General features: G+C 40.3%; 1 protein-coding gene across 10 annotated transcripts in view; it reads right to left on the bottom strand.

Annotated features, from left to right (window-relative positions):
* Nucleotides 1-14,320, bottom strand: part of PDE5A (phosphodiesterase 5A) — a 783,446-nt gene that overhangs the window by 611,312 nt on the left and 157,814 nt on the right. Inside the window, exon 1 of one of the 10 annotated variants that reach the window (XM_086961435.1) lies at nucleotides 6,816-6,970. The exons of the other annotated variants lie outside the window; for them this stretch is intronic. The gene's annotated coding sequence lies outside the window, so the exon portion shown is untranslated. Of the gene's footprint in view, nucleotides 1-6,815; nucleotides 6,971-14,320 lie in introns of those variants that run through there. 10 annotated transcript variants of the gene reach the window in all.

Below are 14,320 nucleotides of genomic sequence, written 5' to 3'. Positions count from 1 at the left end.
TATGTCTGCCCTAGTGGGCAATTATAACACCTGATTCAGTCATTGCAGAGATTCAGTCCTGCCCAGCAGGCAATTAACATGAACATTCATATACTGCATCAGAGGTTATTTAACAAAATTGAAGACTGATGATTTCATGTTAGTTACCAACAACCAAAGAAGGTCAGAGTGCCTGCACCTGTGTGAGCAAATAGAAATACAAAATGTTTCATATAAAGACCTTACAACCAGCTGAAAAGATTCTGCAACTCTATTCACAATACCCTAATTACTCAGATGGATTGCAAGTTCCTCCCTGGAATTTAAACCCTATGGCAAAAGGGTCTCAAAATCAATAATATATTTAGATTCCAGCTTGCGTAATGTCAGCTCCCGATTACCACCCCTTACATTAATAGTCACTGAACCAATTACCACCATTCTTAATAACTTCTCATTTTGAAAATGGTAATCAAAAAAATAGTGCACCACTGGATAATGCCTGCCTTTTTGCCTAATAGCACGTGCATGCTCTAAAACTCGTTTCTTAGCATGATGTATAGGGCTCCCTATGTACATTTTATTGCAAGGGAAATTCAAAGCATATACACAGTAAGTGGTGTTACAACTCAGAGGTTTCTTAATCACAAATTCACTTTGTGCACTTGGTACTAGGAACTTTGTGCAATCTGTGCTGTTACTGCACACTTTGCAATTCTTGCAGCAACGAAAACCTGAATGCCCCCGTATCTTGGGCGTACCTTCTCTTGTAATCAGGTTAACACTCAATTCATCGGGCAAAGATCTACTTTTTTAAAAAGTAGTCTGGGGATTACAGTTGAAATCTTTGCATAAACTGTCATCAGTATTTAAAACATGCCAATCTTTGTTTAAGACCTTATGCACTTCCTGTGCTTGGTAGGAAAACATTGTTATAAACCTTATATTTTCAGGACTCTCCTCTCGTACGGCTGGATGTAATAATTAATTTCTTGTCACTCACTCAACTCTTTTGCTAGCGTGCTCAATGATCTTTTGGCTATAACCTTGTTCTGCAAAACATGTGCACATAATTTCTTTTTCAGAAGAGAATGCTGTTTCAGTACCACAATTACGTTTTGCCCATAATAGTTCCCCATATGGGGATATTATATATAAGGCTGGAGGGATGTGCACTTCTTGCACTTAACAGACTATTACCTGCTTGTTACTTTCTAAGTAACTTAGTCTGAAGGTTCCCTTCCTCTATGTTAAATGGCAAAGACGGAACACTCTTAGACTGTCTGCAAACAAAGGCCTACAAAAAAGTCTTTAGTCTACCTCAGACAGCCTTCCTGGCACAGGTCCGACTGGAATTCGGCCTCATCAACCAGGAGATAGGGAGAAAATATGCCGCGATTAAAACTTGGTATAAACTTTGGCAGAACCGATCTAATACCTTAAATGACGCCTTGTGGCGAGTCCAGGAAGATGATCCAAGCTCAAGTTACGGCAAATTCCTGAAAATGGCATTGAAGGAAACGGAGACAAACAAACGTTGGATGCAGAACCCTTCCTTCCAAGTCTTCCGTAGTGTATCAAACAAGGCGGCTAAGCTACAATCATCACTAGAAGACAAATGTACCTTAGCTAAAAGATCCCATGGCTGGATGGTTCTCCAATCCTATACATCACTCCGACCTGCGGATACCTCGGTTCAACATACTCACCCCACTTGAAAGGCAAGTATATGGCAACCAGATTTGGGGTATTACCAAGCCTGGCTGATCAACCTGCATGGAAGTATACAAGCAGCAAATCTTGATGCTTATGTGGTGCAGCATGGTAAGATTTCATCCATCTCATATGTGTCTGCCCCAGCATAAAATCGAAATGCGTATCGCTCCTAAAAAATACTTTTAATGACAGAGGGATCCGAACTTGTAGATCCGCCATTATTAGAGGGCTTGATACAACAGACCCTCAGCTGACCTGTAAAATGATGACATTTCTACTACTTTATGAGAAAAACTATATGGGTGATGGAGACAGTAACTGCCAACCCAGTAATGTTTAGTATCTTTATTGCAATTTTAAAAATGTTAAAAAGTTTTCAATGCTAATATTTGATGAAACCGTAATCCCGACAACAACCTTACGACACAGAATCACTAACTAATTTTAACTGGTTTCATGATATGGACATAATTTCTAGCTTTTAGAATAAAATTAGTAACATGCCCTTTTTTATACATATATTTTAATTCATTTATTTGCTGCTAAACCATTGATACCTTATTTGCATTATGACATTGTTATGGAGTTAACTTAAACAATAAAGAATTGACTTGACTTCCTCTATGATTACCGGCGCTTCTAAAAATTCAATTCAGTTCTGCTGATGTGCTCAGTAAAAATCAAATTGCAAGAGTTGGTGTTAAGCTTTCGCACAAAACTTTTGGCAGATTCTTCATCACCAATCCAAATATAAAATATATTATCAATAAAATGCAGCCACAGGAACACAGCTTTCATATTCCTCCAACTGAGCAGCCACCTGCTCCTCCAACCAGGCCATGAATAAGTTCGCATAGCTGGGGGCGAAGCAGGTGCCCATAGCTGTGTCCTGTGACTGCTTGTAGATGGATTTATCAAAGATGAAAAAAATGTTAGTTAGACATAAATAATTCATATCTAAAATCATATCAGTGTGGAAGAATAAAGAGATTGAGCTTGTCTTTAAAAAGTGTCTCACAGCTTGCAAGCCCAAATCATGCTTAATGCTCGTGTATAGACTATTGATATCAAAGTTATAAGGTTATACTCTTCTTCCCAATGGATGCCATCAATTATTGTTAAAAATGAGTGCTGTCATGAAGTTATGCTGGCAACCACATTACAAATGGTCTCAGGTAATGGTCAATGAATTTTGAGGTGTTTTTCAATAGAGAGCCTATTGACAAAACAATAGGCCATCCAGGAGGATTCTCTGCACCCTGGTGCAGTTTGGGCAAAAGATATAATTCTGGTATTTTAGGATGGGTGCATGTCAAATAATTGAACTCTTCCCATTAATGGTGTTCTTTGACACAACTATCACTGGATGTTTCTCCATGTGTGCTCACCATTTGTCATGGTGTTGATAGCGTAGTGCTGTGACTTCAATTTACCTACAGTCAATCGCACAATATCTCAATGACGGTTCTAATTTCTTATATGCTAGACAAATGTGCTTTTCTAAATTCATAGTTTCAGCTCAGTGCTAATTGTCAAACCTATTTTTGTTACACATTTGTCTTTCTGCCCACAGTTCCTGTGATACAGATCTATATGGTGCCAGCTAGCCATATCTATAAATGTACATACAATTCCTCATTCCCGTTGAGGTAATAAGGTTGTTTTGTTCAGAAACTCATAATCAAAGCGGACTCCAAGCTTCCTAATCTCAATGTTCTGTCCCTACCTCTCTCACTGGCAGGCACTGTGGCGATTCCCCAGTAGTACATTTGATTCCAATTATATCCACGATGTTTTGACATGTGTTTCATCATTGCATAGTTAGTAACATTATTCTGTAATGCTCGGATATATTTAAAGATCCTCTTTTTTAATAGGCAGGTTGCACTTCCTATGTATCTTAGGCCATATTGAAACTCTACTAGCATGTAAGGGAAGCAACCTTTACAACGCAGTCATTAAAACGCACTACCTTTACAATGCAGTCATTACAATGCAACATCCTTCACATCGCATGCCATTACAACGCAGCCATTACAACACATGTCACTACTACCCATGTCATTACATCGCATGTCACTACAACACATGCCATTACAACGCATTATAAGGTAAGTAATGTGGAATAGTAATTTTTACCCCTATACTATCCAACACTTACCCTACTGTTGCACTCACTGGAGTGGGAATAGTATTTTTTACCCCTACACTAACCAACACTTACCCTACTGTTGCACTCAATGGAGTGCGCATAGTCATTTTTACCCCTTCGCTATCCAACTCTTACCCCACTGTTGCACTAAACGTAATATGCGTTGTAATGGCATGCATTGTAAATGTAGTTTTTAAAAATGCGTTGTGATGGCATGCGTTGTAATGAATGTTGCGATGTAAAAACTGAGTTGTAATGGCATGCTTTGTAAATGTGTGTGTTCTAACATCATACATTCAGCATGTAAACCACATATGTTGTTTCACAATTCATTCTTTCATCAATTACAAAGGTTCTTCCTTTGAAATCCTTGATTTCCTTAATGTTGCTCCCACTTTGGCATGCCATGCATTTTTCAAATTTGTTGAATCTTTTCTGATATTGTAGCCAAGATACACTCTTCGGCCTTGTGAAATGGCTATGTACCAGTTTGTCATTCAATGATAGAACTCTTCTATATGTCACATCCAGCCATTCCTCCAGTTGGTTCCCAATATCTGGGTCTTTTGTTAGTATATTCCAATGTTTATTCATGATTTTCATTATTTGTTGATTTCTTTACTGTAAGTCAAGATTAATCTGATCTTCTGATTGTCTTTCTCTGTTGTTTTAATTGTGCTTTCCTTTTTGTTCATCAAAGTCTGTGCTCGGGTGACACCCTCAGCTCTTTTCTTGCCTTGCTTGATATCTGATTGTTTGTATCCTCTTTTTCGGAATTTCCATTCAGTCTCTTTCATTATTGCCTCTAGTTCTATTTTGTCTGAACAGTTTTGTTTCATCCTTAAGAATTCACCATTAGCGATACTTTTCTTCAAGGATTTTGGATGCTGTATCAATCTCCCTACGGGCACATTCATAGACAGTACATTTAATTGCAACGCCCCTTGGTGGTATTTCACTAGGTCAGGGACACCCATAACTGCCTCCAGTAGACACAGAGCACATTAGTAATAACCCAAACTTGCACTATTCTCTTGCCACATGTATTGGTTACAGCACCTCTAGAACCAAATCAGTATTTTTCTCTGGAGGGCCATAGGGTTCTCCTGTAAGATACAAATTATCTTGGAGAGGATTGACATCTTAAGTGCTGCTATGTGTCATACCTGCGGCATGGCTGGTGTTTCCACTTTGACTACAGTTGCTATTTAAAGCTGAAACTAGACTATTGTAGATAGTCGTATCTACAATAGTCTACAATATTAAAGCTGAAACTAGACTAGTGTAGGTAGTTGCAATTTAGCAAGTAATTCATAAATTTCATTCTGATAGGTACTCTATTAAATGTTGCATTTCTGCCCGAAAGTTATATTTTGTTTTGCAAAATGTGACTATTTTATGAATCGGGCACTTATAACATCATCCATAAATAGAAGACTAAAATAGGTATATATTACATATATGATGTGCAAACTATGCCACGTCTTAATGTAGACACTTTTCACACACTATTTAAATGCAGTGAAAAAAAGGAGATGCAAATTCAGTTCCACTCAGCATGTAGTCGCCCCTGGTGAGTGAAGAAGATTTGACTCTAAAAATAAACAGTGGAGGCTCTTCCACAACGGCAGAGGAGCAGCCCCACCTGCCCGCAGACCAAACAAATTAAAATAAAACCTTGTTTATTATTGCTTTTTTTCTCTCAGAGCCGAGATTTTGGGGCGGGGCCAGAGTGATGACAGGCTGGAGGGGGAGTGTTGGGCACTGCTATTCAGTGCACATGACGGTCTGGCTGGCAGTCTCAGGCAGGCCAAATCTTCATGCCCAATGAAGCTCTCTCCAACTGCAGATGCATTGCCGGGTTGGAGACAGCAGGGACAAGTCTCCCAGTCTGTCTGGGAGTGCAAATTCTTGGCATTCAGGCCAATCCTGATACATCAAAACAGTATCAGGATTGGCCACAGTGCACTCTGGGAGGCTGTGCCTGCCAAAGAGAAGGGCGCGATGCAGTAAGCGTTTGTTTTATTTTTTTGGGGTTATATACCCCTTCTGTCCCCCCTCGTTCCGCACCCCCCGCTAGTCCTCCACACTGTAAACAAACAGACGATACTGGAAATAAATTCGGAAATACGTCATAAAAAAGAATTTATAGTAGGTTTTATAATAATATAATAGTCAATTGGGTGAGTAACCAGGGACAAAAAGGATGCATTACACGCAACTTATAGCCAATTTTTTGCTCTCTCCTGCGAATGTGATGATGTGGTATGTAAATTGTGCGTTTTAGTTCGTTGTATTTATTGCTGTCATTTTATAGAACTTTGTTGAAATAAATTGAATGATGATGATGAATATAACTCTTCTAATCAAAAACACAACAAAGGCGGACTTCCTCATGTGATAAAGTTTGAGTAATTTGAAACTTCATTGACGATTCCAGGCTGTGTCAAGAGAGAGCAATGTGGATAATACTTTGACCACATATTAATCTAATTGTACATATATCTGCATGTCACCCTAAACAGAAACTCTTTCATTTGCACCGCCTAAATCATAAATGTATCGTGAGAAATAAACATTAAACGATAAGAGGAAAAGTAAGCAGTGCCAAAGGGCACAGACAGCCAGCCCATTGTCACTAGGGTACAAACAACTGTACAGATAAAGTGAAAAGTAAAAGGCAGCATTGTCCCTACTTTTTCCCGCTAGCTGCACTGGCGGAAACAAAACAGAACTGTTCAAGTCATTTGAAAAGAAACGTTAATAATTAACATTGGTAAAGCGAGTTACTGCCGTTTTACTGCATGCTCAGCCGGCTAGATTACAACGAGATAAAAAAAATATTCTTACAGCCTTTTCGCCAGAGACCATTGAACAAAAAAAGCTGCACTGCAGGAATACAAACTAAAAGTAAACAGTAATCATTATACAGAATAGGCAAGAAAGGTAGGGACTAAAGTCCACGCACCGATTCGACAAAATGACTGGGGCAGTGAAAGTGACACCATACACACTTTGACCTCAGTGACATCACAGGAAGGGACTTTGTAGGACCTTGGACTCTGAATCCCGGAAGTGATGACTTTGACCCGATATCACACAGATTGGCATCACTGAAGCCTCCTGTATACATCAAATAAGAAATGTATTGATAAATCACAATGAGACAGAAAAGGGGATTTAGAAATCAACAGTGTATATATGAATCATAGATTAAATATGAAGAGTGGTATTGGGCAAGCATTGTTTTGTGATCTCTTGCAAAGCACTATCACTACTTTAAACCACAGAGGTGAAGACTTTATTCAAACACGTCACTTCTTATGTATTCATAATAATGAAACATGATAGCAAGTTTAAAATATATATGCTTTTAAAAAATGTATTTCAATTGTTATGTAGTATGCTAAAGAGTGTGCATTGCGTTTCTAAATATATTAATTTTTTTCGAACTGAAAATGTGATGTCCCAGCAGGAGATGCAGAATGAAGGCAGTGCTCATGAACACACTGTTTACCTTAGGTTTTAAGCACTGCTTTTGCCACCTCTGAGTTCAGGGGTCACAAAGTCACTGACATAAGTCCGCAAGGGTCAAGCCAGGGGTAGGACCTGCTACCTCAGGCAACCCATAAATGACATCCATGCCATGCACAGCAAGATAATGTGTGCCTTTCTCCTATGTTTGAGTTTTTGGGTCTAGATGGGTGGTTTTCACCACAGTGAAGTCAACAGTCTATGACTGTGCAGGAAAGGATCTCTGCTTTCCCTACATTCTCTGGCACAACACCAAGCTCTGCTCGTTTCGTGGGTGTAGGGGTGGCCTAATTTATACTCCACCCATTGTCATTGATGGCTATGCTCCATCAAACTAGCCTTTAACCCCGCCACCGATGATGACGGAACCGCTCCGTTATCAGCTGCGGTGGCGCTGTGCTGATGACGGAGCGGTTCCGTCATGGCCCGCCCAACGCGCGTGCGCACGCGAATTCCGCGCCTGCGCTGAGCGTTCTATTGAGCGGTCGGGGCCATGACGGAACCGCTCCGTCATAAGCACAGCGCAACCGACGCTGGTGACGGAGCGGTTCCGTCACCAGCATGCGCCTGCCGCATTTCCGCCCGCCCCCTTAGCACTGCGGCAGAATAGCCGCCGCAGTGAAGGGGTTAAGGAACGTAGTTTCCACAGACTCTATGTTGAGGGACATAGTTATTTTTATTGCTGACACTGGTGGGCAGAAGGCAGACCATCTAAAGAACTTTTTTCAACACCGATTATCATGTACAGAACACCTCTCACATCACACATGGTCTTCTAGCTCCACAATACGTGTGACATGCCACACAGAGATAGTAAACACAGTGTGGTAAATAAATACCCCAATAATAGAGGCCGGAATAGATTTTACCAAAGAGGATTGGTATGCCATCTGCCCACTATTTCATTATTTGTGTGGACCCAACAAACTACATCCTGCTGTGTTGCAGAACCTATAAATGTCTTAAAAACCTAGCTCTTCACACAGGATTGGAAGGCACCTTGCGCACTCACTCAACCCGTTGTAGACACTGCCGCTGCCTTAGTCGGACTTCTACAGCGCCAAGACGACCTCGGGCATGAGTTGCTCTCCATAAATTACATTTACTTACTTACTCTAGAAAGGTTGTGTTGTAAACGAAGATACCTTCTGGTAAGTAGGAAATCAGGTAGCTAGTCATAGATTAGAAGATGTAGATTTATTGTACAAGTTATGCCTTGAGTTACAGGTCCTAAGTAAGATGGTAAATGCCCCACCAGGAGGGGAATCCTTGCTGCTCAGCCCACTCTATCCAACTCACATTAATACCAACCAGTTACTTATAAACATTCCATACATCACATTCAAACTGGCTGAGAAGCAGGGAACTGGGAACTATGGAGAAGATGCATAGCAACAATCACAGGTTACAAGGTTACAACAGGTTGGAGAATATACATCCAAAGCCACTGCCCCCATCAGTATCTGAACTCTACTTCACCTAGAAAAAGAAGAGCCAGTCCTGGAGTTTTGGGAAGGCCTGTCTCAAGACTGAGTAACATAACCATTTAATGACTGCCCCTTTACCCCTCCAAAAGGCCGCAAAGATGCACTGAGTTGTGTTTGGGGGTATTTCAAAGTCCAAATGAATGACTTTGTCGGTCACTGGCTTCCCACCAATATCCTCAAAACAGGAAGAATAATGTGGTTCGAGCCAATGTTGCACTGAGCCTCAAAGAGGAAGCTAATCTGTACCAGCAAAAAGAGCTTTCTCTGTGTTTTGCTCTTTCTCTCAATGCTACAACCATGCCAAGGACATTGTTGCGACCTACACTGGGAGAAAAAAAAACAGAAGCTGGATTGCACTGTGTGGAGAGGAGTTGGCCATGACCAGCAAGCCAAAGAGTAAAGCCCTATGGAGTGAAGATTGAGTTGAGGTTGTAATGAAGAGCAGAAACCACTCGGATTTTGCAGTCCTACCGACAGAGAACTGACCCAAGGATATCTGTAAATATCAAGAGGGTGTAAACCCTGCACCTAACCTTACAGTACCATGACTGAGGGCTGCTAGCATTGTCCCCGACCCATCCTGTAAAATCTCTGACAGCATTTCAGACAAGAGGAAAACACAAACCGTTCTCCTCCATCCTTTTCTGAGGCCAAATGCCCTAATTTAACAACGGTCTGAAACACTTCTATAGCGCTTAAAGTTTTTCAAATATTGTCGTCTGAAATACAGTTGTACACTAAGCATAAATTCCAGTTTCAGAGTACCAGTCAGTGAAACAGTGAGTGCCCCTCGCTCCATGGATCTTACTGAAAAACCTGAAATTCCGACCAGGATTCAACATTTTTGAGATATACCCCCAGGAAAATATTCTGATTGCTATTCTAACTTCAGTATTAATATTACCTTTTACTGAGAGCTCGCCATAACATATTACAGCAAATGCAATTCCATTTCTTTGCAAATGATACACACACATCACTCTGATCATCAATTTAAACCTTTAAAACAATTATCACAAACTGCCTATAACTTATTCCCTTCTGCATGAGGGACAACTAAATGTTTAATGACATCTCACAAACCACTCTGGGACCAGACATCTTGGGCACAAAACCTAATAGTTAATAGAATGATCTGATCCTCCTCCACCAGCAAAGAAAATAGCTACAGTCTCAGCCCGACCTGAATGGAGATCACAAACCCCTCATTAAAACAGGTAATGTACCCTAAGCTCTAAAATAGGTCCAAAAACACCCCTCCCTAAAAACACAACAGATATAGAGCAAGAGGAATATTTCTCACGGGTACCATTTATGGTTATAAACTGTGACACTCTGTAGCTCTTCATTTAATATATTTCCTTTCAACATTGTTATTGTAAAGGCACTGTTGGGCCCAGATCCCTTTACCTCTAAGCTCATTAATGCTAGGTCACTTTTCAGACCTTAAATTCTTTGCATTTGTATTCTATCATTACGTTCTGTTATTTCGGGCCATGGGTTGGCTCAGCTGACGTGCTTACTTTATTTCTGTACTTCCGGTATGCAGTGTTTTGCCAGCTTCTCACTGCGAGGGTCATGTGTGCCACTTATGTATACCACTTGTTATGGCTCAACTAGATTTTAAGGATTATCACATTATCTCCTGGTCTATCATGATCTTTAAGATTGCACTATGTCATTTCCTTTCCAGTAGGAATGGGCTTAACCATCATTGAGACCATCCTGTGTTGATTGTACAAAAGCGGAGGATTGTTGCATGCCTTACGGCAGCCTTAATAATTATTGGCAGGTACGCCCCTTACCTCCTTTGTAGAGATGCTTTTAGCGGGGTATTATGACGCCATTTCAGATGCTAGACTCACTCACTTGCACGTGGCTCCCAGGCTTGATGGGGAGTAGATACCATGGTTAAAATTTGGGTATGCTAGGCTGTGCACTCACCATTTTGTGTAAATCTATTGTGTTATGCTTCAGCTTTTTATTGATAAATGAGTAAACTTATGTTTGTGCCTCCTCCCGTCACCCCCTTTTTTTTCTTTCACCCTCTTTTTCTCCTTTCTTGCTTGATATTAGTTGTGTCTTAGTCATTTCATAGTAATGTTCTGATGATGATCCTTGTAATGTTGGAGGATTGAAACGTCATCAACTGCACACACCTTGTCCCTACAACGTATATATAATGAGATAGGGCAGTTTTCTGCTTTTTGCTTTTTAGTTTTGTGACATGTATTGAGAACTGTGTTTTTCTGTCACTTGTTACTCATTGTCTGAGGTTCTCAAGAAAAAGACACCTCCCTTTTTCTTTGACATGACCCACTATTTTTTTTAACTATGCAATAAATATATTTTTCTAAATATGACACTGAAATTTTGACATTTGTGATGATAATAATTGTGATTATTCTAAATTGAGTATGCTTTTTGTAGGGGCCAGTGTGCCTTTAAAATCACTTCCTTTACTGTCATCATGATCAGTAATCATGTGATGCCACTTCCTGTGAGGAATTTTGGGGATGCAAGGGAGTAAAAGGTTACCACATCATAGGTACCAGTGGAAATTTAATTAATCATTGCACACGTCTACATTTCCTCCTGTACAAGCCCATGATGAATGGAGTCAAAATGTTATTCCACTTGGAGTTACACGTCTATCACCCTGACATATCCAATGGAACATTTCTTAAATAGAGAAGAAAGGCAAAGAAGTGAAGGGACAACTTAAGATTGGTTTGATACATTTCTGTCCAGAGAGTTCATAAAATGAGTCCCCCTGGTCACTGTCGCCAGTTGCAGTGGGCCAGAGGTCTTCAAACTGGGGGGGGGGGGGGGGGCAGACCCCCCTGGGGGAGGGGGTGTTAAGTGATCTCATGGGGGGGGGCAGTCTCTGGTCAAGAGAGGCATCATTCTTTCTTTTAAGTGTTAAAAACATGAGCAGCAGTAAGCCACCTTGTACTGGACCATCACTAAAAAATGTTGTCATTTATATCCTGACTGGGAGTATGTGTGAAGGGAGGTAACGGAGCGTAGCTGCAAAGTTTAAATATATTTAGACATATTTAAACAATACCAATTTAGCAGAATCATTGTGAAAGAAATTGAGGGGGAACCCAAGTTTCTTTTTAAAACAGGTGGTGGTGGGGGGCAGCATTAACAAGTTTGAAGAACACTGCATTAAACAGACGAACTATCTCAATCATGGTGGGCTTCAGGTATTGATATAAAATGTGAAACATTTTGACTTGTTTTATAGCATCAGCATGCTACACTCCTGCCTGCACATCAGTACATTTAGCTCATATAGAAAGCGAACAATTTATTATCTCCCCTCACCTACAATCTTTTTCACCCAAGTATCTGGCAGTTGTTATTTCAAACACCCACTGTCAGACAGCAGAAATGTATGCCAAACCATTCAGCAATTCACAATGCTACACAGACCACATCAGGTTTATTGCCCGCTCCACATGACCAATTAATCATCCTCTTATGAAAGAAAACGAGCGCGCAGGGGCTGTGTATCTTGGAAATAATGCCTCTTGTGTGCCAAAAAAGGTCTCTTTGATCTCTTTGAAATGAGAAATTTGATTTTGTATGCGATAGAAGGCAGGCCCCAGCAATCCCTATTGTAGCATAAGTAATCCTTTTCTGTAAGCGCATTTTCAAATATGGAGAGCTATTCTGCAGGTTGACCAAAAAATATGCTTCAGCTGCCCCTCACATTTCAACCATCACTATGGAGAGAATGTAAAAAGCTGATTTTATATTTCGCAGCAGTTGGCACATACATATGTTATTAAAGACAGGCCTCCATAAAAGTCCAGGGTTACAATCTGTATATAGTTCGATGTTCTTAATTTATTTGCTCAGTGCCAAGTGTTGAAAAAGAGAGCGGCAGAGCACTAAGAGATCCATATGTAGCGAATGCTCAGTTCTTCTTCTAGGGAGAACAAAATGCTGACACAAGTTTGGAGTACAAAAAGGGGAGTGGGGAGGAGGGTCAGGGAATGTAACTTGAGGCATGTCAAATGGAATCTATAAGTCTTGCAAAAAGAGAATAAAATGATGCTAAAAGGGCAGTTGCATGAGTGAGAACAGTTTAGTAACTGGTACAGGTCAAGGCTAAAGGGTAATAAGGCTATTAGAACATGCTATGAGGTTAGGATGTCTAAATAAAAAAAATACAAACAGAAAGACAAACATTGGAATGTTGGAGCAGAAGGATTAGCTAAACCATTATAAACTCAGAATATATAGTCTTTTAACCCGCCATAGACGGAATGGCCCGCTCTAGCGTTAAAAGCCCAAGCCGAAGGCGATGGCCTTTAACAGGGGAGCGGGACTTTAATGGCCACTGTAGCCCAACCATTAGAGGGCAGAATGTTCTAACAAATAAAACAAAGGCCTCTTGGAGCCCAGGGGGATTGAAATCCCATCGGGCTCCGAGAGGCTTTTGTTCAACATTGGAACGTTGCTCTGCGGGGGCTTCTAGCAGCCCATAGAAGCCCGGAGCACTCCATTGTATTCAATGGAGTGGTCCACATTCCAATGTTCTAATACAGTACATCTCCAAACAATTAAGGTACACATCTTAAAATAAAAATTAGAAAGACAAATATTTTAAGGCTGCTTTAAAAAAATCAGCAAACGGCATGGCTGCATTCTTACTTTTTTCGAATTTCTCCTGTCTAGTTTTAATTCTGCATTAGAAAATTCTACTAATGTTAATTTTTCTGAATTTTCTCTTTCATCTACTTCTCCAACTTTCTTTCTCTCCTGTGATTTATTTACAGTCTTTTGTTTTTAAATTTCTAAATTCTGCCATCATTTCAGTTCTTTTTTTTCATAGCATGGAACCTTTTATTTCGTCTAGGTAAAGCGTTACATTTATTTATTCTTAAGCAGGTTTTTTCACTTGTGATTAGTTTCATTTCCTCTACATTTTGGTCCATTTTTCTTATCCATGTGCCATTGCAGCACTCCCTTTGGCTCGCAATATGTTCTTCCTATTGTTTCGAATATTAGTGTATTGTTTATAAATTGCTCTAATACCCTCACACTGCATTGTGCTGCACTGACAAAGATGGCTAGAGTCTATATGGAAGCCATTTTTGAGTTATGTTTCGTAAACAGGAGTGTTTGTAGCTGTGAATTGGAGCTGTAACTACTCCACTGTGGTAGGGCCAGAATCAACGTGGATTGGCAAAGCCAATATGGTGCGTCTTTGGGGCCTATTGGCTTTGTCAGTGGGTTTAGCCATGCTGTACAGCATCCCTGATGATGTGCAGCATGGCTAAAACAGAAGAAAAAAAAGCCAATGATGAAGCTGACAACATCATTTTGTAGTCACGTGCAACAAGCATACACACACCTACAAAATCATGATGCCATGTTTTTTTCTTTTTGTTTCGCCGATTCTAGTTGGATTGGTAAACAAAAACAAAAAAGTAAA

This window comes from Lissotriton vulgaris, chromosome 3_1, assembly GCF_964263255.1.
Source record: "Lissotriton vulgaris chromosome 3_1, aLisVul1.2, whole genome shotgun sequence".
Taxonomy (NCBI): Eukaryota; Metazoa; Chordata; class Amphibia; order Caudata; family Salamandridae; genus Lissotriton; species Lissotriton vulgaris.
The sequence above is the reverse complement of the archived record's forward strand: the minus strand, read 5'-3'. Positions and strand labels throughout refer to the sequence as shown.